The sequence below is a fragment of the Buteo buteo genome, chromosome 13 (genome assembly GCF_964188355.1).
Source record: "Buteo buteo chromosome 13, bButBut1.hap1.1, whole genome shotgun sequence".
NCBI classification, from domain to species: domain Eukaryota; kingdom Metazoa; phylum Chordata; class Aves; order Accipitriformes; family Accipitridae; genus Buteo; species Buteo buteo.
The window spans coordinates 9,533,935-9,548,978 of NC_134183.1; the positions used below are offsets into that span (position 1 = coordinate 9,533,935).

The following is a 15,044-nucleotide window of genomic DNA, read 5'->3' on the forward strand; positions in this document are numbered from 1 at the left end:
TTTAAAATAGATTTTTTTTTAGAATTTATTTTGAAATTAGGGCTAGATTCTCCCCTTAATATAACTGTACTGCTGTAGAATTATTATATGAATACCAATTAAGGAAAAATGCAGCCCGAACTCTGGGTGGTTTTTTTTTTTTTGTCTAATTCAGTTTTGGAATCTGACTGGGTTTTAAATGGTTGGCCCAGCTAATGCAAAGCAGGCAAAGAAAGCAGCAAAAGCTGCAACATATGCCTGGATGTAGTGAATAAAAAATTAGAATAATCAATTAACTTTTTATTCCCTGCACTTGCTCAATAGGAAAATTATAGTCCCTGTATTGAGCTGATGTCTACTCAGTGTACAAATATGATTCATTTTGGCACAGTTCAACGCCTTTGGAAACATAAGCCAAGCCTGCAATAGGTTTGAAACGAGGTCCATGAAGAGGGAATCCCCTTACAATGACAGTTCACACCAGTTTGTGTTTGGCTCTGAGCAGCGCTAGGTCCCTCACATGCTGGCACTGCAGGTAATACCAATACACTTCAAAGGGCATGAGCCAGTATATTGAAAAATCACTCGCTGACCTGCTTGATTCTAAACCAAAAAACCTCTTTATCTTATAAGACTGTCTACCCTTGGAATTTCTAACACATGTTTATGGATGATGGCTGTCCTCAAAACAACCCAGACTTTCAGAAATTCCCTTCAAAAATATTCTTACAAATACTTAGAGTACAACATTCTAATTCTGTGTTTTCAGAATGAGGAAACCTCATCCATACAACAGACACACTAGTGGGTACAGGCAGATTAGCCCACACTGCTCAAACTGCAGCTGATTTTCTTCTTCATAACCGTATCAAGATACTGATAACCTACCATGTGACAACATGGCTTGCTCAGGTCTTCCAGCTGTGAGAGATCCTATCTGTCAAGCAACAGATAGGTTGGATTTCTGTAAATAAATACTTTCTTGGGGGACAATGAAGTTAACAATAGGTTTTAATAAATAATCCTGCTCCAAATATAATTTAGATTATCTGAACTGTGTCACAGGCAGGTAGTTGGTAGCATTGTTCATTTTCCACTGTAAGATGCTTTGTCCAGTCCCTGGCAACTTCTCTGTTTATGTAGAGTTCACCTTCTCCAGTTTCAGCTTCAGGCTCACTCAGTCTATTGGTTTGAGGAATAGAGGAAAGGGAATTTTAGCTTAAATCAGTAAGCTAAACCAGTAGGTTTTGCTTGTTAAAGTACATTTTTATATCCCTTTCACTGACAAGCTGGGACACCTTCCATGTACAGAGCAATAGCTTGAAATCTGGCAGAGCACTGTCCCACACCCAGGGGTGTGCTCATGTGTCCTCAGTGAACATCCACCTGTACCTGATCAAACTATACAAAATGCAATTTGCAGACACTCTGTGCCACCTCTGGATAATTCATTACCTACATTCCTCAATGTTTTCATCTGTATTAAAAGCAATCTGCGATTAAAGGCTTCAGGGGCTTAGCAGGACTTCTCTTACAATTGTTCCTAGTAGCAGCCATGGGCCACTGGCTGTTTAATTTCCATGTAGTAAGTGGTCCACAGAGAGGGTGACAGCCTTCTACCCTTAGTCCATTACCCACATGTCAGAGGTTTGTTCTGGTCCATGCTGATGAACTGTCTGTATATCAGCTTGATGACATTCTTGAAGGGATTTTTCATATTCTCCATTCGCTTTTTAAGTAAAACAAACAAACCAGGGAACATCACACATAAATAAAACATTGGACTTATGAAGTTGGTGTCACAAAAATAAGAAAATGTCAGATTAAAGGTTGGAAGTGTAGCAGTAATTCAGTACTTGAGCCTATGAATTACAGTATTTTCTTTAATTATGTGAGCACAGGCTACCGTTTACATGCCCTGGCATTTTCTGTCTTCTGAGCTTGTAGCTTTGCAGCCTTAAGGTTCCTAAACGTGGGTTTCTGTGCAACGGTGTATGCACTAGCATTTTTATCTCCAATGCCAGACTTTCAGTCACAGCATACACAACTTTAATGAAGAAAATGCCAGTCTCAATGTTTATCTCTCTAAGACTGCCCAGAGAATATATTTTGCATTTGTAAATATGCATTTGTAAAACTATCCACCCAAGTGGCAAAAACCTGAGGTTAATTTGAGGCTGGCAGAACTTGCAGTCAATCTCATTTTCCAAGTTTATAGATCAGTCTTCATCAGATAGAAAGGAAAAGATGGGAAGGGAACATCAGCTGATTCTTCCCAAAATGGATAGATTATTACCCACAGGAGGAAATTAATCTAATTTTGTGTTTGTTTTTATTTTTTTTCTTAGAGACAGGAGAACAGCTTTTCACCCTTCAAGAAAGATTGTACTGATTCTCCCCGAAGTTCATTGTCTGAATCAGATAAGAAACATGTGGCTGATTTAGGTCATGATTTAATCTCAGATGATGATCTCATTAGTCATTGACTCTCCAACATGTGGTACCTAATTCAATCACAGCACTTTAGAGACCCTGCAGTTTATTTAGTATCCTCTGAGGAAACATTTTCTTTGCAAAGTAATCCTTGTTTAAAGAACATTCCTACAGTATTCTGTAGAATGCTTAGAACAGTTACCTAGTTCTACATTTTTATTTTACATAAATGAAACCAAAATCACTCTAAGTCAAAGAAAAGTTGAGTATTTGGATGTCAGCCTCATCAAATCCCATAATGAACTCAATATATTTTGGAAGCAGCAAAATGGGAGAAAAAACTTCTACTCCTGACAGATATCAAAGTGTTGTGTTTTCACAATTTCCATCATGAGCTATTTTAACAGAGGCTCCAAAAGAAGTGAAAATTAGAACACACAAAAAATCTGAGAATATTTCCTATTTCTTTTTGTAGAAATTACTGCTCAGTTTAATGAGCCTTTAACTCTACTGACACTCTAGATGTTACAAGGAGTTTAAAATCATGAAACGCTTCATAAGGGAGCGACAACATTCTATACAACACTGGCGGCTTGTCTTCTCATTACAATTTTTTTAGAGAAGATGCTGCATTCTTTAAAATGTTTTTTTAGTGTCATATTAATGGGAGGCAAAGTCTGTTCTTTAATTAGAATTTTACTGTGGTGAATTAAAAAATACATGGGCAGAGTATCAAGAGTCTAATAAAACTAAATGAAGATACTATCTTTCCTCTGTATGAAACCCAGCAGTCTTTGCTCTGGCAAAACTTCCATCAATACTTCATTATTATTGTCTAGGACAGGATTGTAATAATAAGATCTGCAAGTAACTTACTTCCAAATTCTGTCTTCCAACTGGGTAAAACATTCTCTCTCTCTCAACATCTATAATGGACTTTAGATGTTTTCATTGACTGTATAATGAAATTTTCCTATAATGCCTCTGCACAGAAGTACTATCAGTTTTGCCTGCAAGAAGGGGTAGAAACACATTTGCGTATGCCTAAAACACTGCAGGACAGGTATAGAGGATGAGATCAAGCATCCTTCAACAAACAAGTATTGAAGAGGTCACCAGAGGGGCTCACAAGTGGTGGCGGCAGCATTGCTCTAAGGAGATTCAAAGAAAACTACATAGAAGTAGAGAGGTCTTTGTCACTGGAGATCAGGAGCTGTTGACACAACATCTGTGCCTGGTGTGAAAGAGTTCAAAAGCTTATAAAAAGCTACATGCAAGTATCTATGTACAGCTACTTGCTATTCTAAATAGTGTATGGTCTTTCGCCGAGTGCTTAGCACGGCAGAGGTATGGGAGCAGAAGCAACCCTCTTCCACTTCTCAGTTCATTAATGCTGGTTGACTTTGATACAGTTTAGAGCAGATCCATAGGGCCAGTCCAGCAACTGCAGTAGGCTAGCCATGCTGGATGTCCTTCAGTCGCATCCTCATCAAGCTCCCTGCAACTGAGCAGGAGAACATAGTCCATCACCTGAGGAATCTACCATGCTGAAAGTAATCCGATCCGACCACTGAAGTCACCTTTCCGCCTTCTGTGACTGCAGAGTGGTGTTAACTGCATAGGATCGAGTGGGATCAACCCTGTTTGGCAAAGCTCTCACGGAGATATGCTCAGCTCTTTATTTTTCACAGCACATAAACTGAGCATCAGAAGGTCACCCTGCTGATGTTTTGCCAGATATGCAATATACCTTTATTTGCAGTTAAAGCAGTGCTTAAAGAAGAAAAGCTTCTTGTCACTAAAACAGCAAGCGTTAGAGAGCATGTTCCTCCTCATTCTCATTCACACGCAGGGGTGTATGTGTCTCTTCACCTTTGACTGCATAGGTCAGCATGCAAATTGACATGAGAAAAAGATTGGCCTATCAGTGGATAAAATGGTACTATCAAGATAAGCACATGAAAGAAATGCTACAGCTAGCTAGCCAGCTTCAAATTATACCATAAAGATTCACCTTCGAGGGGACATGTAAGCACATCCTTCATGCATAAGGTAACACACAGTACTAACTCATCAGTCATTTTTAAGGTGGTCAATAAGCAATTTATTTTATTGCATTGATATTGCAACCCAAAGTAAACACTGTGGATTGTGGGACTTACTTTTATTTCCAACAGTGTAGCTGTAGAGTAAAAAGAACCGCTTCTTCCCCTTTGCCACAGTCCCACCTTAATGTCTACTACCTGTGCACTGCTTTTCAGCCAAATGATATCAGCTTAAGGGATGTTCTGCTCCAGTAACTGAATCCAGGAAAAATCTTACCTTCTCTAGTGTAAATTCTGTTACCTAAGACTTTGGGAGAGAATTAGAGCAGCAGAAGGCCTGGTGGCCTTTGAAATGGGGTTGTCTTTTATATCTAAAACAGTTCAAAGGCTTACAAAAAGCTATGTGCAGGTATCCGCACAAGCTACTTGCTGTTCTCTTTTCTTCTAGGCATACTTGAATCTTCACATGGCTCTTTAATGTTACCTGACGTCTTCAAGATATCTTAAATACACTGCTGTCTTTCTCTTATAAACCATTAATAGTAAAGTCCCTTTCAGGCACGTAAAAAGAAAGTTTTTTAAAAAAGTTTTTCCCTGTGTAACCCAGTAAAAACTAGAATGTTCATCATCAAAACCACACTGCGAGACTCAGCATCGTCTCTGCAAAACCTTTCTTATATTTACCAACAGAAAATAGCAAGTCCGAAACTATTGGGGAAAAAAAGTAAAAGTACTGAAATACTAGAATACTATGCCCTCTTTTCACATCACTGAGGCACCAAGATATGGGATGCTCTGTTAATAAAGGGATAATCAGAGAGGTAGACAAATACCACGCAGCTTAAATACCAGGAGTCAAAGCAGGGATGGCTCTAAGTGGGTAGTGAATGGCAGAGGAAACACACCCCAGCACCGAGAGAGTTTTATGCAGTAAAATCCCAGTGTCCCTTAAAGCGGCTCCTTAGACTGCAACACTGCTGCAGCTCTTCTGCACCACTTCTTTAGGATGCTAACGCTGATTGAGCAAAGCAGCCACAGATCTCATAACCTGATCCAGCAGTTTATACTCACATCACAGCCAGCAAAAAATGCACAAGCCCTAAGTGCTGAGCAGAAAATAAAGGAGACCCCACTGCTTGCCTCCTTCTGGCTTCCTCTACGCATTGGTAGGGCTTTGGTTTTATTCTGGAGAGCTAGGCAGGAAGATAAAGTCATGAATTATTGAGATTGGATGTCTAAACCTTGATATATTATTTTGACTTCCAAACATGTTCAAATGTTGTTCACAGAAGCATAAATTAATGCCAATTTCTAAACCAGAAGTTGCTCTAAACTGGGAAACGAAACTTTTTGTTATGATGTTAAAAACAGACAATTCTTAAACTGTTTTACATTTTGAAAAACAGGATGATTGAAACTGTTCATCCTCACAATCAGTTATGGGTTTGCTGAACTGAAATGTTTTGACACTATCGCAACCATATGGAAGCCCATGCTTTCAGAACGGTTTCACCCATTGTGGATTACTGCATTAAGCAATCAAATGTCAGTCAGTCAGAAAACACTAAATCATCACTCCACATGTTTTTTCGTCATTGTTTACAAACAATGTTAGTGCCTCCAGCATTATCGGTGGGTCAGCTCCAAAGAAACCAGGAAAATTTACCCAGCAGCTCAAGTTCCCGGCTCTGCTGTGTCAGTTGTTGGAGGTTCAGTCTCACTTTCAGCAGTCCGAGAAACTGCCTATGTGAAACAGCTTTCTCTCTGGATTAATTTAATTTCTCTCTTTTTTAGTGACAACTGTCACTGAAAAGTAAAAAGCAAAACAGACATACGTGACTTCCTGGCTGGATGGCAGCAGGGAAGCGAACAGGATTTTGCTGGAAGAGAACACAGCATCTGTGCATTAAGGTTTTTAAATGCCAGATTCCCTATGAGGTTCAGATCTCTACATTTTCCTAGTGGCAGCAGAGCTATATTTTAAAAAGCCACAGGGGAAAAGAGGGGTTTCAGATGAGACCATCATCAAAATTGTCCACTGACCATGCTGTACAGTGCCCATCACAAGCATCTTGGACTCCATCCAGTGCCCCTTACAGTCAGGGAATTTCTTTCTATTACCTATAATGGTCTTGGATAGGGGCTGGCCATCATGGGTTAAGTTAGCCATCTGGAAAATGACACTGGTGCCACAACTTTTATGTTTCCTTTGCTAAGCAAGGTTCTCTGCTTACTGCTGAATATCTGAACAAACACTGCACGCACACACCAAATATTAAATAATCGATGAGAAGAAAATGACGTGACCCCAAAGTAGACCGTTTTCCTTGCTGATAAACAGGAACCACCCAGGGAAATGTTGAATACCGCCTGATGCTTGTGTAGATGGTGACTGTGTAGTAGATGATGATTTAGGAATGCTGCTGACACACATACACAAATCTGATGACACAGGAAATTAGCATCCGTTCATCTCCCCTCCCCACCCCTTCAGAAGAATTTACTAAATATAGCTCACCCTTTAAATATTTAAGGATATCTGCAGAATGTTGTTGTTTTTGAAAGGGTTCTTTCCTGACTGGATTTTCTTCATCAGGCTTAGTAATCAAGTTGTTTTATTTGGAATGGATAATTATTAGTTGAATAATTAATTATTCAGAGTACATTACTAAATAAAAATCAAAGTATGCTGGTATAATAAAAAAATGACAATCTGCAACAATTTGGATTCTAAATTGTGCAATGAGATCAAAATGTGTAGGGTTTTTTCACATTTAATAGAATTGTCTCCATCATCAAAGTCCCATACAAACACTGACTAATTTTCATGGTCCATTTCTGAGCTAGAAAATGTATTTTAGCACTGTTTCACAGAAGGGAAACTGAGACAGTAAAATTACATTAAACTACAAAGCTAGCCAGAAAGTAAGTGGTAGCACTGAGACAGAACAACTCCAAGTTCTAAAGTCTAAGTTTATGCTATAAATACTTTATAGTATATTTCTTCACTACATTTATAATTCTGTGCCAAATTAAACATATGAAAAATTACTCTTTTATGTATACAGAGATTAATTTGTAAAGTATTTTTCTGTCTCTCATCAATAACAGTGTTTAAAAATGTAAACTTGGTACAAACAACATCACTGGTATGCAGACTGAAGTGGCACATAGCTTGGTGCGGGACTTGAAGGTCCTGGGGAAGGTACCCAGCCAAGAACGCCCGCTACCTTCCAATCAACATTGTTTCAGCCCGTTCTAGCTCAGCAAATGACACTAAGTGACACAGCACTCCGCAACGTGACTGCGGCATGCACAGCCCTACTGAACTGGCTGTAATTCCGCTCTGTCAGGCAAGGAGAGCAGTGAAGCTTCAGCAATGTTGTCTTTAACACAGGCTAGGCAAGAATCACCTACGTACCAGTGTTGACAACTTCAGTGGTAAAAGCCCTTGCTACCTTTGGCTTCACTACTACCAGTAATTGAAAAGGCTGGGTAGAAATAACAGGGCTGTCTGCTTCAATCACCCATCTGACTGCAAAGTGGATGCAACCTTAATAAATGCTTATTCAGCATAATGAGATTCTAATTAAAGATGGCTAAAACAGTAATCACTTCTTCATTTTCTCTAACTGCCATCCCCCGAGCTTCCAGAGTCAAAACAAGACAGAGGCTGGATGCACAGAGAAAAGGGGCACTTCTTGATCCAAGGCTTTCCCAGCTGTGTGAAGCCTACTGGCTTGCACCAGAAAACCACAGAAGAGAAAGTGAAGAAAATCTTAAAGTCTTTCATTTACGCAAATGATAAATAGCAATTCAGTAAAAAGGCTCCACTTTATATGATTTTCTCTCCTGGTTTTACAGGTCCCAGCTCTACCGTTCTCTTTAAGGGAACGCAGGATTCTCCAGCCACGGTTTGTTTCTCTGTATTTTCTTCCATCACCATTATCGCTGACATTGTTTTTTACGGATACGTGTTATCTCCTCGCTCACTTGGGCTCTAACAAAACCAAACCCAAGATAAGTGACACAATATGTGCTGCCAGATTTTCCACAGACTGCACTGGGACCTGGTATGTTTTGTTTCCCTGTTGATTGCCAGGGTTGCAGAACTGGAATTTTTGCAAGGCAAGGGATTCAAAAGGCAATAAAACTATGCATATAGAGACTGTTGGAGCATCTTCAAATATTTGTTAATTAAAATTGTTAAATGTAAAAAGAATTAAGTTCATATTGTACCAGAAGGACTTGTCCTTACAGAGACCTGGTAGCTAGCAAAGTTTAAATGCTTTATTGTTCTGTAACTTGCATATATGTAGACTCCTCTATGTGGCACATCCTTAATTTCTGTCAAACTAAAAGAATTCTAACATTTTCTGTCAGGGAGCTGGTGTAAATCCTGAAGAAAGCCTAAAGCAACCTCTACTGTTGACTCATTTCACTCATTCCTAGGCAGATCTGAAAGAAGGAAGACTTGAAAGCAACATTATGAGCCCAAGAATTATCCTCGGCTCTTGAAAGGCACACAAAAAATTAAACTGGGGGATCAGTATTAAGATAGTGGAAATTATTGGGTGTGTGCACTTAAAAGATTAAGAAAGTGACTTCCCACTGAGACTTGAGAACACAGGTGCACATAATTTTAAAGATCTGCATTTTTAACCTTTTAAATTTGCTAGCAAAGCAAGGAAGTTGTTGAGAAACTGCAATAAACATAGCAATTCAATCAGCTTCTTCCAGACTGTATCTCACAACTTTCCAATTTTTTAACCCAACAGGTCAGTCGATCATGGAAAGACTCTTTGGCAGCTAGCAATACAGCAGCTAAACAGAGTTGAAAGCAACACAGGAACACTTTTTTAGTACCTGTATAACAAAATCCTTTAATTCACTGCAGTGGTGGCTCTGGCCACCAATGTTCATGGTCATTGTTGAAACCAATATCCTTTTCTCTGCTCTTCCTCCTAGGAATTGCAAGAGGACTTGCATAAAAGAGCTAAAGGCAACTTTTTAATAGCAGTCTGGAAAACAATTCAATTTTTAAAAGTCTGGTATAATTTTCTGTAATTTTTTTAAATACAGGGCTCTACAATCAACAATTAATGGGTGATAACTATTTTTTTAAAGTTTCTAAAGCATGTCAGAGATGAACACAGATTTCAAGGTGTTACTTTTGCCTGCTCCAGTCAAGAGACTTCAGGCTAACTCTTAGACCTATGGACTCTCCAAACAATTATAACCTCATAATGCAAATACTCTGAATTTCATTAAAAATCAAAACACCACTTGACTGCCAAGTAACAAGCAGCACATTTTTCACATAAGCTAACTAATTCCATCTTCTAAGCTTCTGAAAAAATAGTAATTGTAGCTCATCATAGCTACACCTAGAAAGATAACCTTGCAATTGATTTCTGTCTGCCCTCCAATTACAGGCGAACCGCTGTGATGACTGTTTATATCTCACTTACGGCAACAGGATCCCAGTTGTGGAGTAGGGCTACCATGCTGACAGCTGTTCTATACACATAACAAATATTACAACAAAGACTTATAAAGCAGATACGCTAATTAAAATCCTGATCCACAGACCACTGAAATGAAAGGAAAGACACCACTTGTTTTCTAAATGTAGCCTTATAACCCGATTTATCTTCAGATTTGTTCTGGCAACAGACTGTCTAGCTGCCACCCACAAAATATTGCCAGGTTGAATCTTAGTAAAAAAGATTTGAAACTGTCAATCCAAGTCCTTGCTTTCTCAAGTCTCAATTATTGTAACATTTTCCTTGTGGGAGATCTTTATTACGTCCCATTTGGAGCGCAGCTCACCCCAAGCGTAGCTGCCAGCACTCCTCCTCGCAGGTTCTGATTGCTTGAGTACATCCACCTTATTTTACACTACTTACACTAGCGCTGTAAAATTCTTTGTCGAGGCCAAGGTTTTACAGCTTAATTTTAAGGTACTCAACAGTTGTTCTCAAATATATCTGAAAGATCCTCCATGCTATTTGTATGTTCTCAATTGTCAGTGAGGTCAAAACTGGCAGCTTGCTCAGCCCATCTGAGATACAACTGTAAGTCTTAGGAATTAGGGCTTTTAACAACTCTGCTTTTCCTGATTCTTGTGCAAACCACTCAATCTGTCTTGGCATTTAAACTAAAGACATTTTTATTTGCTGTTACTTTTGACTGGTCTTGGAAATATACTTCAATGAAACACTGTTATTGTAAAACACCTAAAAAACAGTTTTAGGTCTAGAAAAACTATTATGAAGTCAATCATATTAATCTTTTTCACTAGCACATCTGGCAACAATACTCTGATAATTAGCAATGACCTAAACAATACAGCAGTTAAATCTACAGACCAGTTAATTTTAATGTCAAAACCAAGGAACGCTTAGTACTGTTTTCCTATCAGCATTTCACCACCCATTAAAGAAGAAAATACTTCCTGTTTTACAAAGGACCTTAGCTAAATTTAATTTACAGCTATCATAATCAAATAGCTGAGGGCTTTTTTCCCCCCTAAATATTTTAAGTTAGACATAGTGGAGCAGTTAAGATTTTTATTAGGTTTTGATCTTGCATTTTGTGAAGATCAGAGGAATTATTTTTTACTGAGATGGATTTCCCAGGTTATCAGCTACTTACCGAACTCTAACATAGGGAAAGGTATTCTTGAGAAAAATATGGAGATTAAAAATATAATAATAAAGGTGCCAGAGCTTACACAAATAATGTCCATTACAATTCACAGTAGGCTAATGAAAAGCCATTGTGCAACACTTGGAAAGTATGCTGTGACATTAGGAACTACTGGAGAGCCTGATGGCAGAAAACAATAGCAAAGCTTTTCTCAGGGGAATCCTTGCACACTCTGTTCTTAAATCTCACTGGTGTGTACAAATTTTTGAGAAAAGCTCAAAGCCATTCATCTTGTATAGCTGGTCCTAAAAGTCTGCCATTCAAAAGTCAGCATCTATAAAAAGCAAAAATAAATGCCTGACATATCCCAAGAATAAGCAGAGAAAAGGTTTACCTTTATACACATAGGCTGGCTAAGGACTATTTACAGGCTAATTGCCTTAGATCACTTTACTACACATTTGTCTACCTGTAAGATTTTCCACATACAAGATTTTCTCTTATAAGTGAACAACTCTTTTTAGCGATCAAATCATCACGAGTTTGATATAATTGGGAAACTAGTTTACCACCAATGATTAGTAAAAATACATTATATTACACAGCACCACCAGTTACCAGTCACACATTTACCCTCACCAGTCATCCTTTTTGCCCTCAGATCTTTCACAGGTGTGAAAGCTCAGAGAAAATATTTGGCTGTAGGTTGAGCAAATCACAGGAATATGTAGACCCAAAGTATTACTGCACTTTGATGTTGCTCTACTGAATGTGTGCAAGCAGAACAGGAGGAAGAAAACATGGATGTAAAGTACTGGACAGAGAAAAGAAAATCGCTAAGACTGGGAGGTAAGAAGGAGAAAATGTATGTAGGGAAAGAACAAAGAGGGAAATAGGTTAAAAGAAAGAAAATAAAAATTGCATAAAATCCAGAAATAACAGAGAGAAAAATAAACAGCTGAAAGGAAAGAAGATGTACATTCCTGCTGTCCTTGCAAAGAGCGTTACCAAGGTCTCCCTGCTTTAGTGTCCCACATAACATGTCCCTGAAAATAATGAAGGTCACCAGCATATTATAGGAAGTAGCCAGCAATGAGTAGCCCATTACAACCACCACCGAAATGATCAATTTGTTTATCCTTGTTAACTGAAAACAGAAAACAATGTGATAAGGGGATCAGCTACATCTTGCTCCCCAAGGCTTTCATTCCCCAGCTGATTCCTCTCCCCAGTGACACGCACAGGCCTCTTGCTTTTTACTCCTGGATAGGCAGGAAATAATGACTAACTGTAATAAATCAAGTAACTGCTTCTTGCACGTACAACCTCTAATGTCTGATTTCCTGGGAGCTGCATTAGCACTGTTTTATAAGTCAATTTTTAAAACTCAGGACAGCATTACAAAACTGACAAATGCCACTCGGTCACGTCCATGTTGTCACAATTATTGAGGCCTCTGGAGAGAGTGTCAAAGAAATAAAGCAAATTTCTCTTTTGCTTAATTTGTGTCAATTGATTTCCTATTTTTAATTAATAATTCTAATTATGATGCAGCAAATTTACCCAACAGACACAACTAGTTTAATCAGCATGTATTGATTGTAACAGTAGAATTATCCCAATGTTCCTGACACCATTGATTTTCTGTTGTGCGACTATAAGAAAACAGAAGCTGGACTGACTCTGCTGTCAGCTCACTGTGCTGATGATCCCTATGAATTGGTGCTCCTGACCTTACAAATAAAAACACAGACATTATCTACTACTTCAGCACTTCAGAGAAGGAATCTGGTGATTAAGTTATGACACAAATAAGGGGGGTTAGTCATAGCAACAGCAGCAGGAAAATAAAGCTGGCAGACACTGATGTGAAGAAAAAAGCAAATGGTGAGATAGCAGTTAGAAAAGTCTTTGTAAAACGGAGCTAAATAATTTGCTTTGGGTTTCTAATTTTTCCACATTTTGGACAGCCCCAGCACAAGCTTAAATATCTGTGGTAAGCACTTCAGTACATTTTTGAGCCTGAGTCTAGCATTTTTCCCTATATTTTTTTTTTCCAATAGCTCATCTATGAAAGTGCTTATATGGGCAGCAGGGTGAACAGGCCATTAACACCTGCTCACATATAGCCAATGTTCGCTCTAATGTCACTGTATGACTCTTCCCAACAACATCCCGTTGCTAGCTCCAGAAGTAGTGTGCTACGGGTGAGAAAGAAAAGAAAATTTACAGAGAAGGCGTAGTGTGGCCCAAGCTACTGTTTAGCCCTTTTGCTAGAGTCATTGAGAATTCCTGCAATTCTCTGCTCATCAAGCTGCAAATTCTGCAGAAATGATGCAAAAGGCCACCTGTAGTGGCAGAGAGAATTTTTAACCATTTGCCATTTGAATGCTCTGACTTTGAAAGTGTACAAAGGCTTTGCAGCAAATCTGCTCTCCAGTGTGCCTCGCACACCTCCCCAGGGACTCTGCTTTACTGAAAAATGTCAGAATACAAAGGTGTGGCACATAAAATGTCTGCAATGGAATGAGTGGTCCTAGTTTATGGTGTGGAGCAACTAACAGTTCTTGCCGATGATTGCCTCACTTAACAACCTACTTGTAGTAAAGAAATCAAAAGCAGTGGAATCCAGAGGAAAACAGCAACTTCTCGCCAGCAGCACAGAATATGCATGTATAATGACACAGACTGTAACTGAGATGGGTTTGAACTAAACCTCTGGAACCAAGCTGTTCCCAGGTTTGTATGCAAATATGCAATGAGATCTGAAGGCTGGGCCAAATACCATTACAGAATGGAAAAGAAAAAACAATGTGGATGCTACTGCCTGAATGCAATGGAAAGGCAGAGACATGTCACAGCGTTCACTGTAGGGAACACAGGTCAGAGTATTCTTTTACCTGAAGTGTAGGGAGGAATAGCCTGAGATTGGAAGCAGCTTTTGCAGAGAAGTGTGAAAGGGAAAGCACAATTTTTAATCTGCTTCTTTCATTGCAGAGCTAATCATAGTCTAGCAGAAGATAATTTACCAAGTTTGCCCTTATTTGGTTTTTCACAATAGTTGACAATGCAAGCAGATTTAGCAGAAAAGCTGCTGTGGTAGAGGTAAAATCACAAGTAATAGAAAAAAATGCAATTTTTCCTATAGCTGTTAATTCATATTAAACATTTTCTGTTTCTGCTTACTCAAACTATAATGTGCCAGTAATAAACATGATTATACTAGTTAGCTTTTTGGCTAAAATATTTGGAACAGTAAAACTGATAGATAATTACAGTAACAGTTATTTGTTCCCTGCCAAACCTGCAGTAAGGCATGCCTGCCTGCAGAGTTATGTCTTTTTAAGTACAAAAAGATAAGCAGTACACATCATACACTTTGAATAATGAGAAAGATTTCCTATGGCCAGCATTTCAGAAGTGGAAACAGACTGTGGTTTGATACAAACCATATCTATTTATGTAAAATGGGATTTTAATTGGAGCTACTTATCCCCGTGATATAAATGAGGCAATGAAAAATGATTGATGCACTCTGGTAATTATTGTTATACCACCTTGCAAACTACAACAAAAAAATCTTTCATGTACATAATGGTTGTTTAAATTTTAATAAGATACAGAACTGTACTTCAGTAGGCAAAATATTAATGCTACATTTTGGGCAATATTTATATTTAAATACAAACAATATTTAACTGAAAAATCAGAATACATGAGGAATGCTGGGTGGATTTATTTAAGTGATAAATCTATTTTGGAAACATACAAAAGAAAGTAAAAAATGCATTAGCGAGTTATTTTTCGCAGTGGGAAAGTACAAGCATGACACAGCATAAACTCATTGTCTCCCCAAGTATAAAAAGTGGCAGTAAGTATGATGGCATAGATATATACGGTCTCATAGTAGTCACTGTTGCTGCTTCTTTATTTCTA

The 15,044-nt window shown here is 38.5% G+C and overlaps 1 protein-coding gene across 2 annotated transcripts in view; it reads right to left on the bottom strand.

The window, feature by feature from the left end:
* The window catches only part of MEGF11 (multiple EGF like domains 11), a 210,669-nt gene that overhangs the window by 109,280 nt on the left and 86,345 nt on the right, over window positions 1-15,044 (bottom strand). The window lies entirely within an intron of this gene.